Below are 13,755 nucleotides of genomic sequence, written 5' to 3'. Positions count from 1 at the left end.
GTGAAACAACTACGTCATGAAAATTCACTAAAGAAGTCTGCCACTTTAGTCCAGCAAGGACAACATCCATAATTGTCTGGAAGGTTGTCGGGCTGAACATAAGCTGAAAGAAAGCACTCAGAATTTGTAGAGGTCGACGGGCGTGACAGGATTATAGAGTATGAACAAAAATAGATTATATGAAGGCTTTGTCACTTTCAATGTCGCTTTAGCGTTTAACTATCTGAATAAAAAATATTAACAAGCTTGCACGAAGAAATTCTACAGTGCCTTCTTGAAATTTTTAAGAACATTTGTTTTGACCACATATCTTAGTTACATAAGCAGCAATTAAAATTCACGTCCTAAAACAAGGGAGAGATTCGTCCTTCGCTAAAAAATTCAGGAGAACTTGTGTTCACAAGAAGACTATGCACAGTACTTCAAAACGGAAATCTTGAACTTGTCTGTTATGTACCTTTTAGAATATAATGATGCTTTGAAATCCAACTTAGGAGTTTTTGGAACAGCCAGATCAACCATAACTAACCTTGTATTTCGTGATGGGTACACTCGTGATGCATTTGTACTCCAACAACCGCGCCTATCTATATTTCTTGACTTTGAAAATGCTTATTACACTGCCAGAATCAATTGAAAGCAGGCAATTGTTCACATCAAGATGCGGACTTGAAGTGATTAACAGTGATCGAAAGAGGTAATCCTCAGGCGGAGCCCAGAGTTTGGAGGAAGTGAGGCAATGCCTCACGATATCACTGACCCATGTTGTAGCTTTCCATCCAGCCTATGGTTTCTTTTGGTCGCCCTTTGTTGGTGCCTGCATGTAAGGAATCTGAAGTGCCTTCTCATAATGGCAGATGACCGTTCGGGGGACTGCCATCGCCGTAGCCTCCTCTGCACGAAGCTGGAGATGGACCTGTTGACTCTGGCTGATTATGTCGTAAAAAGGCTCCTGTACTTTGAGTTAGACGCGAGTTGAAGAACCCCAGGTGATCAAAATTTTTCCGTAGTCCCCCAACAATGCGCACTTCAGAATAATAACGTGGCTTTGGCCTTTGAAGCCCCAGGATTTAATTATTTTTGAATTAACTCTTGACATTGGAGAGCAAGATACTTTTTTATGACCAACCAGCGAGCCCACACCATAACCCTGACTTTCCTAACCGTTGTCGTCACAAAATGAACTCTGGTTGCCTTTACGTATTGCTCACTTTCAAGCTACCCTTCTGACCAGGTTTAAAGAAGTCAATCACGTTGTAATTGTTGAGCAAATTTACATACTTTTGTTACTTACGTCTTGTACTGGTTTTCAGTGCATATGAAAGAAGATGAAAACATTAAATATGATGCGCTATCAAAAGATATATTGTGTTGCTAGAAATTTCATATTTGCACATTGGCAAACCGGCGAAAGTGTACGCCATACATTTATTCCCATTTTCGTTTTTTCTTTTCTCATTTCTAGGTGTGCGATTTTTCTGATCCCTCTGAGGCTGCGGCATGGTTTTTAAAGCAGTGCTGATTGGCATCTTTCTGGGACTGGGAAGCAGACATTTAACAGGAGCTTACAAATATACAGTAGTTTACAATGCAGGAAACGGAAGTAAGTTTTTATTATTTTCCATACACCTTTTGTTACGTTTTAAGAGAACGACTCCACATAGATGTGCATGTATTCATTGCAAGTTTAGGACCAAGACCAATTGTAGTAAAGAGGAGAGTCAGAGGCAGGGGGAAAGAATGCTCAAGAACATTCTTCTATCACATTACCATGATGATTTCATTACTACATTCCAATCCGGCTGAGTGTTCCTGTAGGCCAAGCGCAAACAAAAAATTTTTCGTGGTCTTTGAAAAGTGACATAAGGTCATTGAATCATCAGCAAGCGCAAATAAGACTGCAAGCTCACCTTGCTCTTCACTAAAGAGTATTGCTACATTTGGCGTTTAAACAATTAAATGGCGAGCAAGTGAGATATGATATACATGACGTGGAAGACAGTGGATATTCTTGCATTCAGAAAACTAAATAGGCACAACGCCAAATAACTTGAGTGATTCATTGCATGAATCACCACCTGCAAGGAAACGGAATATTGAGTAAGCAGTGGTCTGCAAATCGACATACCGTGATATCTGTAGGCGATAACCGCATAAATGCCACAGCACTCACCATAGAAATAGATGTTAGCGAAGTCATATACTGCCCTTGTATGGCTAGAGAAACCCAATTTGCTTGAGAAGAGGCGGCAATATACAGGGTATATTTAAAGAATCACCTATGGTAATCGCAGTATTGCAATCGACGAACCGGATTACTCGAAGGGGCGCAGAGTACATCCACAAAAGATCTAAATGCGTAATGCAATTAAAAAAATTCCCTAATTAAGATATTTAGTGATTACAAATTATGACATGTATCCTAATTTACGGATTGTAGCTGGTGAGTTTGCAAGGTCTGTATACTTAGAGCAGTTTGTGAGGTTGGCACCGGCTTACAGATAAATGTCTCCAAATTGGTGTCACGCTCAGTACTTTTTCTAAGTATATACGCCATGTAACCTCACCGGCTACAATTTGTAAATTGCAATATGTGCCCTGCGGTAACTAGATTAAGCTAAATTAGTGCAATTTTGTTAATTTATTGGCTATAGTAGTGTTTCTAGCTAAAATGAAACACTACAATTAAAGCTTTTCTGCGGAACTGGCGCCTGTCTTGTCTCCATTTATTGAAACTTCGTTCTTCACTACCAGGAGTAATAAAAAAAAACGCGAGAGAAACAGAGAGATTGCAAATATTGCAAACAAGAAAGACCATGTACATTTACAAGGATAATCCGGAAGAAAGAAATCAGAAGGGAAAATCTGGAGGAAAACACAAAGAGCAGTGCTTTGCTATTTTAGGCTCGAGCTCATTGCCTAAGGACCGAAATATACCGGACCAAATATTTGCAACAAGTTGAGGCATGCGTCTGCTGTAGCAAAAATCTGGAGACAACCTAGCACATTCTAATGGAATGCGAAGCTTCACCCAGTGAGGCCCGCAAGTAGCGTACACCTCCCAGAAGCGCTTGGATTTAAAGTGGACGATAGCATCAAATGGTCAGCCGTCGAGATGGCCAAGAGACGTTTAGAGTATTGCAGGAAAAAGGCAAGGAAGAGATTCATACGACCGAACCTGTTACAGGCATAGGCAGCGGTACGAGGTAGATACACAAGTTTTAAGGAACAGAAAAAAAATATTAAGTAGATGTACACAAAAAAAAAGGCTAGAAGGAAAAGCGTGAGTCACTTACCTGATTAACTCAAGCATGCTAGGTGACCGTATGTCGCCGCTCCGTCTCAAAGGGGATGCCAGTCAATCATCATCGTAATCAAAGCGCGAATGAGGAGACCCACTGGAGTAAACGATTCGTACATGACTCGTTTCGACGGTGGCGATACAGTATGTCGTTATATTGATGCACTGTTAAACGCATTACCGTTGACAGGCATCGTGAAGTGAGTTATGGCGTATTTTTTCTGTCGGGCGACGCAGATTTCTCGGTGCGAAAGGTGCATGACAAATATTCTCCCCTCATCAGGGCGCACACTCGCATGAATATGTGCAGTGGCGATTCTCTTCCTCACCTGGGCCAGAGCATTTTCGAGAAGCTATAAAAGGCAGTGCGCATCGCAAACATTCGACACAAAGCTTCGAGCTTTGAGCCTTAACTTTTGCTTTTCGTCGAGCAGTGTGTGGAGGTGACCGCTGTTTAGGTAGCGATGTAATTAAATACGTTCTTATTCTTGACGTCGCATTGTCTCTACTTGGGTTCTTCTCCCTTGCTTGGCAAGCTCCACACCGCTTGGCTAGCCCTATCCCTGGGGACTCAATAGCCCCTTTTAAACACCTCGTACCACGGATTCCGATCACACCAGTGGTTTAGCAGTTTTGCTGCTTTGCAAATCAGCCGCCCTTTCGACAACACTTTATTATTGCACAATTATATGGACACTTCAGGCGAATTATCTCCGTCGCTGTCAGCGTCAAATGAAATCAACACTTTATTTTGACAATCAAGTGTCGGAGGACACGGTCAAAAAGCCACAGTCGGCTTGACAGCGGAGTGTGCCCCATAAACATGGCAAGTGGGGCACGCGACTACATATTGTTTTGTATGCGTGCATGGTAACGTACATGATGCACACAAAATACATGCATATTTAAATAATTCTATCTATAAAATGTCGAACAGGCTCAAGTACATAGCTGTTGGACAAAGAAACGAGAAATGATTAAAATAATCAAGCTAAAAGAAGGGATGAAAAAAGCATTGCAATACTACCATGTCAATACTATACATAGTATGCATCTCATGCCAATACTACCAATACTATACAAATACTATACTAATACCAATGCTACCATACAAAGCAAACATATCATACCGTACCAAAACCATTCCAAATACCATACTATAGCAAAAATGTCATAGCAACATTTACGTTTCAGTATTATATTTCTGAGAAAATCTTAAGTTATGTCATTAGGTCGCTCACCTGCATACCTATTGTCGGTTCCAGTCTGGTAGTTGTTCTATTCTAAGCAGCAGACAGACGCTTCGGTGGCAGCAACGCAAAAAGCCCTTTATTCAAGGCAGCAGCGTACTTTTATAGATAACGCTGCATGCCGGTCAGGCACACGTCATTCTCGGTACAATCTTATCAGACCGCCTGGCCGATACAGAACATTCCTTCCTCCTTAATTAAAGCTACACGCGTTTCTTTCCGCGCTCAAAGTTGGAGGCTTGATAGCGATCAGGAGGACGCCTTGTGCGATTACTTCTTCGCAGATGGACCTCTTCAGGTGATGCCATGGTTGATGGGGTGATACTTGCAGGCTGCGCTGCTGAGTGTCTTGCCTCAGGCTGCGATGCCGGTTCCTTAGTTGAACTGGAGTCATCTAAGCGAACATCCTCAAGCTGGTCCGCAGTAGGACCACCAATCAAGGAGTCAGCAGGCGTATTTTCTTCGGAGGGTGTTGGTAGAAAATCTCGTTGAATACGGGTACTTGGAGTGGACTCAGGATGCGCTTCTTTTGTGACGTCCGGATGGAATGAAGTCTTTGATCCCGTAATCCAGCTGGGTCTCAAGTGGTCGATATGTACAAAACGAAAATGGTCACCGACTTTGACTACAAAAGTAGAGTCGCTAACGCGTTGTACCACGACAGCTTCCTCCCATGACAGGGTTTCCCCTCTCGTAGTCTTGACGAGAACTGTGTCACCGGCTTCCATCTGCGGGTCCCTTCCTCGGCCCTCGTTGCGATGGGTGGTGTCTCTGTCTTGACGGCTGCGCATATCCTGCACAAAACTTGGCTTTAGGAGTGAAAGCTTCACTCGAGGTTGTCGTTTCAGGAACAGCTCAGCCGGCGTTCTTCCTGTTACGGAATTCGGGGTGTTCCTGTAAGCCAGCAAGAAGTCGTTAAGCCGTTGATGCAGAGTTCTGTTTTCACCTGTTAGGTTATCATGAAGCACTTGCTTGAGTAGAGTGGCTTTTGTCGTTTGCACTAGCCTTTCTGCTGCCCCGTTCGATGAAGCATGGTACGGTGGCGTACGTGTGTGTCGAATCCCGTGAGAAGAGGTGAAATCGGCGAACTCCTGCGCAGTAAACTGAGGTCCGTTGTCGCTGATCAGTTCCTCCGGGTAGCCATACGCTGCAAATATCTCCTTGAGACAGTCGATTGTTTTTGACGTCGTTGTAGTGCGGAGGCATTTTGCTTCCATCCACTTTGAGTAAGAGTCTACTAGAAGGAACAAGTTGTAACCATCCTTCATGGCGAAATCAACATGAACTCTCTGCCAAACACGGGTTGGATAAGTCCATGGATGCAATGGCCCTGGTGCCTTCGCAGGCATGGTCGTTTGGCACACTGTACATCGACGGACAGTGTCTTCAATGTTCTTGTCAATCGATGGCCACCAAACAAATGACCTAGCGAGCATTTTCATTCTTTGCATTCCAGGGTGCTCTTCATGCAGCAATGTTAATACTGCTTCTTTAAGTTCGTCCGGAATGATCACTCGCTGACCCCACGTGACACAGCCTTGCTCGTAAGATAGTTCGTTTCGACGAACGTAAAAGGGCTGAAATTTATCATCGTAGTGCGCGGGCCAGCCAGATAAGGTGAACTGCACGACTTTGGAAAGAAAGCGGTCCCTTTTAGTCGCGGCAGCAACTTTGCTCGCTGTGAGAGGCGTTGCCTCAAACACTGCAAGACATTCTTCAGTGTCGTCTTTATGCTTGACCAAAAGTGGAAGCCTTGAAAGTGCGTCGGCAACTTCCATGTTTTTGCCGTTTCTGTAGCGCAGTGTGTACTGATAAGCTGCTAAGGTGATAGCCCAACGCTGAATCCTGGCTGCGGCCAAAGAAGGAATTGGTTTATCCGATGCCAAGATCCCCAACAGCGGTTGGTGGTCTGTATACAGCGTGAATTTGCGCCCGTATAAGTATCTATGAAACCTGCTTAGACCAAAAATTAGGGCCAGGGCTTCCTTCTCGCCTTGCGCGTAGTTGCGCTCCGCTGCACTTAATGTTCTGGAGGCAAATGCGATGGGTCTTTCTGAGCCATCGGGCATGACGTGAAAAATTACGGCCCCAAGACCGTAGGCCGACGCGTCGCAGCTTAAACCGATTGGCTTTTTCACGTCGTAAAAAGTCAATACTTGACTGTCGATGAGGCGCTGCTTGGCTTCCGCGAATGATCTTGAGCATGCGTCCGTCCACACCCAAGTCGTGTCCTTTTTGAGCAAGTCATACATTGGTGCAGCTACTGTAGCTAAATCTTTGATGAATTTTGCATAGAAATTAAGCAGGCCCAAGAAGGCTCGCAGTTCAGTTACGTTGCTTGGCTGAGGTGCTTCCGTGATTGCCTTTATCTTTGTTGCGGTTGGAAAAATGCCATCTGATGTCACTTTGTGTCCCAGATAAACAACGGATGGTTTGAAAAATTCACACTTCTGTTGTTTTAGGGTAATATGATGCTGTGACAGTCGTTGAAGCACCTTTTCCACCGTTTCTTGACAGTCGTCTATGTTGTCGCCTACGACGATGACGTCTTCGATATAGCAACCCACTTTTGGAATCCCTTTTAAGACTTCGTCCATTAAAGACTGAAAGATAGCGGGTGCGCTAGAGATACCAAATGGAAGGCGCTGATACTGAAATAATCCGAGATGAGTGTTCACCGTTAGCAGCGCTTTGCTTTCCTCAGCGAGCGGCACTTGTTGATAGGCTTGCGATAGATCCAAGACGCAAAAGATTTTGCCTCCCGCGAGCATGGAGTACAAATCTTCCGGCAATGGCAATGGGTAATGCTCTGTTTTTAGAACAGGATTAACCGTGACCTTGTAGTCACCGCATAACCTTAATCCTGTGCCGCCTTTCTTCGCGACCACCACCAGAGGAGTTGCCCAGTCACTTTTCGTGACCCTCTTTAGTATTCCGGCTTGCTCGAGCTTTTCCAACTCCTTTGCTACTTCGTCTTTGATAGCAAACGGTATTGGCCGTGCTTTTGAGAATACTGGTTGAGCCCCTTCCTTAACAAAGATGCGAGCTTCGAAGTTTTTGACGACACCCGGGGTGCTCTTGAAAACCTCGGGATACTTCTTCCGTAAAGCTTCTACCCTCTGCTCCGGTGTCTTATCCGTGGACAGACTGTATACTGCTTTCCAGTTTATCTGCAGTTTTTCCAGCCAGTCCCTTCCCATGAGAGCGGGCATTGGCGTTCCGTTTCCCTGCACTACCACTATGGGCAAAGAGATCTCGCTTCCTTCCTGTTTGACTAATACGTTTGCTGTTCCAAGTACCTTTAGCTTTTCTCCTGTGTAGGTGCGCAACGACACCTTTGATTCCACACATCTGACATGCGGGAAATACTGCTTATACAACTGCTCTGGTACGATCGTGACCGCTGCACCGGTGTCAATTATCAGCGAAACAGTCTTCCCTTCAATGTTTAGGTCGACGCTGTAGCCCCTTGAACTTTTGCCCGAGTAGAACACAGTGTGACAGTTCAAATCTTCAGATTCGTCGTCCGTGGTGTCAACATATCTGACAGCTTTTTCTCCTCTTTTGCAAACGGCTTGCAAATGCCCTTTTTCCTTACAATTTCTGCAGGTGTGGTTCCGATACCAACATTTTTCTCCCGCATGACGCTTTCCGCAATGCCTGCACGCACTTCGTTGCTCTCCCTCTCGCTTATCTTTCGACCATGCAACCGTCGTCGATTTCTTTTGCTTATCACGGTGACGTTCGCCTTGAATGACGCTGACGCTACAGGGTTTTGTGTCATACTCATGCATTTGCTTCGCCTGCTGCGCAGCTAGCTCTTTTTCTAGCGCTGTTTTGCACGCCAGTTCGAACGTCAAGTCAGCCTGTGCAAAAAGAGCCCTTTGCGTCTCTTCGTCACGCAAACCGGCCACTAGTCTGTCCCTTAAGGCATCATTTAAGAACGTGCCGTAATTGCAATCTCTTGCGAGATGCTTCAGTTCAGTGATGAAATCCTTGACACTTTCATTTTCTTGCTGCATTCGGCGATTAAATTTACAGCGCTCTGCGATAATTGAATGAGCAGGGCTGAAATGAGCTTCCAGAAGCTGTTTAATTTCTTCAAAAGTCTTCTGAGAAGGCAAATGAGGAACAGTTATCTTCTTTAGCTCTTCATACGCTTGCGCGCCGAGTACGTTCAGAAACAACTTGAGTTTCTTGTCTGCAGGGACATCATTTATGTCTACGTAGTTCTCGAAGCGTTCAAAATACGAGCGTATGTTTTCGATTTTTTGGTCATATTCTGTCATTCTGCCGAGCTTCGGACCACGTCCGGGTTCTGCCATAATGAGCAAATTTCACTTATCTGCCCAGCCGTTTTCCTTGATGTGCCTTGTCCGTAGTGTCGGTTCTTGTTCGCTTGCTCCAGCCAGCCGCTGAAGTCCATGCAAGGGCTCCGTGACGCCTTGCTTCTTGACGTTCTTGCGCTGCTCCAGTCGATGAAGTCGTGGCTGCAAGGGCTCCGTGTCGCCTTGCAGCGTAGGCGGTTCAGCCTCGTGACTGCTGCTGGCCGGCGGTGGTTTGCTGCGCGCCGGATCCCATCCTCGTCGCCAGATGTTCTATTCTAAGCAGCAGACAGACGCTTCGGTGGCAGCAACGCAAAAAGCCCTTTATTCAAGGCAGCAGCGTACTTTTATAGATAACGCTGCATGCCGGTCAGGCACACGTCATTCTCGGTACAATCTTATCAGACCGCCTGGCCGATACAGAACAGTAGTTAAGTTGTTTAGGGAGTTGACAGCGTACCACGTGTTGACTGTAATATGGTCTAAATCGAGGAATATGCCAGTAATCATTATTGCGCGGGGCGCAACGTTTTTCTTGCTGGGCTAAATTGAGGAGGGAGGGAAAGGAAGGGCTACTGCTCCTGCGGTTTGTTTCATATCGATGCAATAGCAACCTCGCTGTGAGGCGACGTGTCAAGCCCACGTGCGATAAGATCCCACTGTACCGCGCACACCGTATGCTGTATAAGCGTGCGAGGAGAACCGAGGAAGATGGTGGCTTGATGCGTACCCAATATTGAAGGTCGCGCGATAAAGTGCGTGCAAAGCCAAGGGAGGGGGGAGTGGCGTGAACACATCCTCCGACAAAAGGCGCTAGGATATTAGAACCTCACTAGTATAAAAAAAAAAAAAAAAACTCGCCCGCCTTTTGAGTAAAACGATTCTCGATGATGTGTGTCATTGATTTAAATTAAGCTTCAAATAAATGAAATACATTTTTCTGTCCCATCGACTTCTTAGTAAGCGAGGTCTACCCTATAGCCATATGTAGTTCCCCTGCAAATGTGCCGATGGCAGGCTCCATTCTTTGCGGAATGGTGAATAAAACAGCAAACGCAACCTAAACATCCGCACTAGAACATATGCTTGGAAGCTCATTATTCATTTGATAGAGCTAATATGAACATTTGAGTTGAATAGCACGCATATTTATCTCCTGTGAACGCCAACCACGTCTTTTCGGTGCACGTGCTCTCGCTTAGTCAAAATTTTCGCGGTAACCATGGTGGCAACTGTGGTTTACATGGTCGCTGGCAAAACAGCGTCGCGGGTTTCCGTCTCCTGGGCTGGCCGTTCCGGGTGCATTCGTGGGCAAAAACCGCTGACCCCTCTTGTCAAGATGCGACGTTTTGTCTTACCGGCTCACCAGATCTTCACTTAGACTGACACCCACACGGTGTGGTACCTGCATAATTTAAAGCTAATTGTCACAGAAGTACCTGACCTCCGCGAGGTGCGAGGGGCCTTCATAAAGTATTTATTGCTGGTGCCATAAATTTTGAACAGGCGTGTACAATAGTTACCGAAATGAGAGTACGTCTCTCTAGTTCACACGGAATATAAGATTATATTGTTTTCTTAGGTATTCTACCACGGAACAGCGTTACGACAATAAAATGGATATGGTATCGCCCACAGGAAACGATAGTTGAAACACAAGCAGTGTTCAGCTTTCTCTATTTCAAGGAACCCAGTGCCCAAGAGATTCATGTCGGGCTGGTGGCGGTATACGGCGACAATGCCCGAGCTTATGACACCATTGTGAAATTGCGCAGGCTGTTTTAATGCTGTCGATCAAGCCACGATGATGAAGAACGGAGTGGCCGACTGTATCTCGATAGTGGACCACAACTTCATGTGCAAGTGGATGATCTAGTGCTTCATGACCTGTAGATAACTATATACACAGAGCAAACTGCGCCGCATATTAACAAGCTTATTGATGGCTGAGAGTAAACGCCCGTGAGAAACTCATCTCTTAACTTCTGTTCTGTGTTATAAGAACTTTAGGAGCACCTCTCGTAAACGCGCGGAGATGAAAGCGCTACGTGCACAGCCATTGTCGTGCCATGGTCGTCATGCAGTCATCATTCAATTGTCATAATGTCACCGCTGTTGTCATGCTGTTGTGATTCGATTCGCGTAATGCGTTCATGGAAATGTTGCCATCGTAGGCATGCTTTTATCATCTCCATCATCGTAATTACATCGTTGTCACACCATCGCCACCGCTAGGCTGTCACGTCGCCGTGTATAAAACCAAAACCTGTTGACGATAACTTGTGCTACCATCAGCAATCACAGTTATCAACGTAAGTAGTAGGAAGTATATGTCTGGTGTGTTCATTCCTTTTGTGGCACGAGAATGCTATTGCTTTAAAGCAATGAAGGGGGCTAGTTGGCGGACGTTCATGATTATATTGCGCTTAGTGTTCGACTGAGGATATTAAGTGAAGGACAGGGCGTGGACGTACGTAGCGCTACGTATGTCCGCGTCCTGTCCTTCACTTAGAATTGTCAGTGTAACGCTAAGCGCAATGTAATCATGAGCTGTTACTTTACTTTGAAAAATACATTTGATGAGTTCCGAACGCATTTTTGTTTTCATTTAAGCAGCTGTAGCTTTTGCCCCGCCCATTACAATAGATGTAAAACAATGAAATGCTCTCATTTTGTCGACGATGAAAGGATCTTAAATAAAGTGAATGTTACAAGCAGTGAAAGTACAGTTTTATTTGGTCTAGGACCTGAGTTCTTTTTTTCTACAATCGTTGCAGATTGGACAAATTTTAAAAATTGAAGTGTTAAGCTGAAAAACACTGCCACACGCCTACAAGAGATCCTTAGTTTTCGAAACTATAAAGAAACAAACAATGTACTGCTGCAAGATAGGTGTACGCCAACAATTTGTGAAAATGATGCTTACGAAACGCATATTCGATAGTGCTTTCCACCGCAAAAGATATGCATAGTTCTGGAAGCTGCGTAAAAACTTTAGTTTTCTATATAATACGTTCTACAATCGTTTCCCAGAATGACTTCTCCAAACTTATGTTCAGTATAATTTCGCCGTTTCAAATGTTATTAATTATTTCACTGATGACGTTATCATGTATACATTTAACATAGCTTTTATGTTCCTTGTTTGTGGAGTGGTTGAGTTGAAAACTAGACGCCTAATTTATAAAGATTTCGTCAATTTCCTGCCTTGAAAATCGTTCGCAGCCTCAAATAAGTAAAAATTTAAGTAATTAGAATATGTTACCTTGAAAAGGCTTGACCATGAGCTTCTCATTTCGTATATATGTATCTATAGTTGAACTCAAATAGCTTTTTTATTCCTGTTACTCACATGCATACTCCACATGTAGTTGACCATGAGCTGAACATCCAGAGAAACTTTTCTGCTCATCGGAGCGTGTTCTCCTACGGTACATGCGTGCTCTAAGCCCCCCCCCCCCCCCCCCCCCCCCCCTCCCCCCATGTGTCTTCTCTCGCGCTCGTAATGTAACTGGTATAGTTAAGGTCTCTCTTCAGAGATTTCGAGATGGGGCAACCCTTACCCCTTCTGTAACTTGAGGCTGCGGCCCAGCATTTGAAGACCCAAAAAATTGCACGAATTGCTCTGTCCCCGTGTCTGCTGCGGACGCTCCTGTCTACTATGGCTGTGTCCTGCGACAAAAGTCACCAGAGCGAGAGAATGCTTTGAGATGCCCGGATAGGGGCAGATTAGCCCACAGGCTACGAACAGTTAATTACGGATGATTGGTTCTACAGGCCACTTCTGCGTGCATATCTTACACATCCTAATATAATAACAACCACGATGGCCTCACGACGGCGTAGGAGACTGCATCATGACATACATATAATTTATGCCACGAATATAATCTCATTGCATTCATACAAGTCATGTCATGCATACTAAGAACACATGCAGCGCAAACCTTTGGTCAAACGCCACAGTCGACCCAGGCTGATTAGGTAATAATGAGAGTTCAGGGTGCCGAAAGGGTGCAGTGTGTGTAGTCTGAATAAGGTGCGGTATAATTCCGTACAAGATTCAATGATGTCAATGTGTACTTGCGCAGTCAATAGAGGTTAGAAGCAGAATCTTGCCAAAGTTCTGGAGTGCTGCTTAGAAACTGACGTCTGCTGTCGAGCCAGTTGGTACATGCCTAGAAATGGTTTTAGGCGCAAGAATAAGACACGGACAAGAGAAAAAGTGCGCCGGTACTTGTCTTGCTCTTTTCCTTCTCTTACTTTTGTGCGTAAAACCATTTCTAATGTTTCGAAACTTTCGCTTCATCAAATCTGAGCCGTGGCGGCCGCATTTCGATGGGGGCGAAATGCAGAAATGCTCGTGTACCGTGCATTGTGTGCGCGTAAAAGAACCTCCTGGGGTACACTTATTCCACACTCCCCCACTACTTCTTGCGTTTTAATCAGATCGTGGTTCCGGCCCGTAAGAATTCAAAATTTAGTTGAACTTGAACTCTGCATTTTTTTCTTGCTTTCTTGTTTTACCAGTAGTAGAAAAATATATTTTTTTTTCAGCTCACTGCAACTATAGCAACAAAGTATTTAGGTCGACGATGGAAAATAACGCTTCGTGTGAGCTGTGGACATGTAGCGTCAACAAGACCATGGTCACATTATTAGGGTAAGATGGCGTTTCTCCTCCCTGAGACAAATGTCATAGAAAATTACAGTGCGACAGCTCGCCATGCCATTGGACATCACGAAACTGCTGTCTTTCGGAGCGTCTGTGCTTGGACACTGACACAGGAATGTATGCGTCGCCTTAGAAAATTAATTATTGAATCAAAGCGATTTCATTGTTCACCGTATTATTAATTTTATTCCTTCTTTGTTGCCT

At 44.7% G+C, this 13,755-nt stretch overlaps 1 long non-coding RNA gene across 1 annotated transcript in view; it reads left to right on the top strand.

Annotated features, from left to right (window-relative positions):
• LOC140214022 (uncharacterized) overlaps positions 1–13,541 on the top strand; it is a 58,932-nt gene extending 45,391 nt beyond the window's left edge. Inside the window, exons 2-3 of the long non-coding RNA XR_011890922.1 lie at positions 1,466–1,603; positions 13,434–13,541. This is a non-coding gene — a long non-coding RNA (uncharacterized lncRNA). The remainder of the gene's footprint in view (positions 1–1,465; positions 1,604–13,433) is intronic.
• The last annotated feature ends 214 nt before the right edge of the window (positions 13,542–13,755 follow it).

Source organism: Dermacentor andersoni, chromosome 11 (assembly GCF_023375885.2).
Source record: "Dermacentor andersoni chromosome 11, qqDerAnde1_hic_scaffold, whole genome shotgun sequence".
Classification (NCBI taxonomy): Eukaryota; Metazoa; Arthropoda; class Arachnida; order Ixodida; family Ixodidae; genus Dermacentor; species Dermacentor andersoni.
The sequence above is the reverse complement of the archived record's forward strand: the minus strand, read 5'-3'. Positions and strand labels throughout refer to the sequence as shown.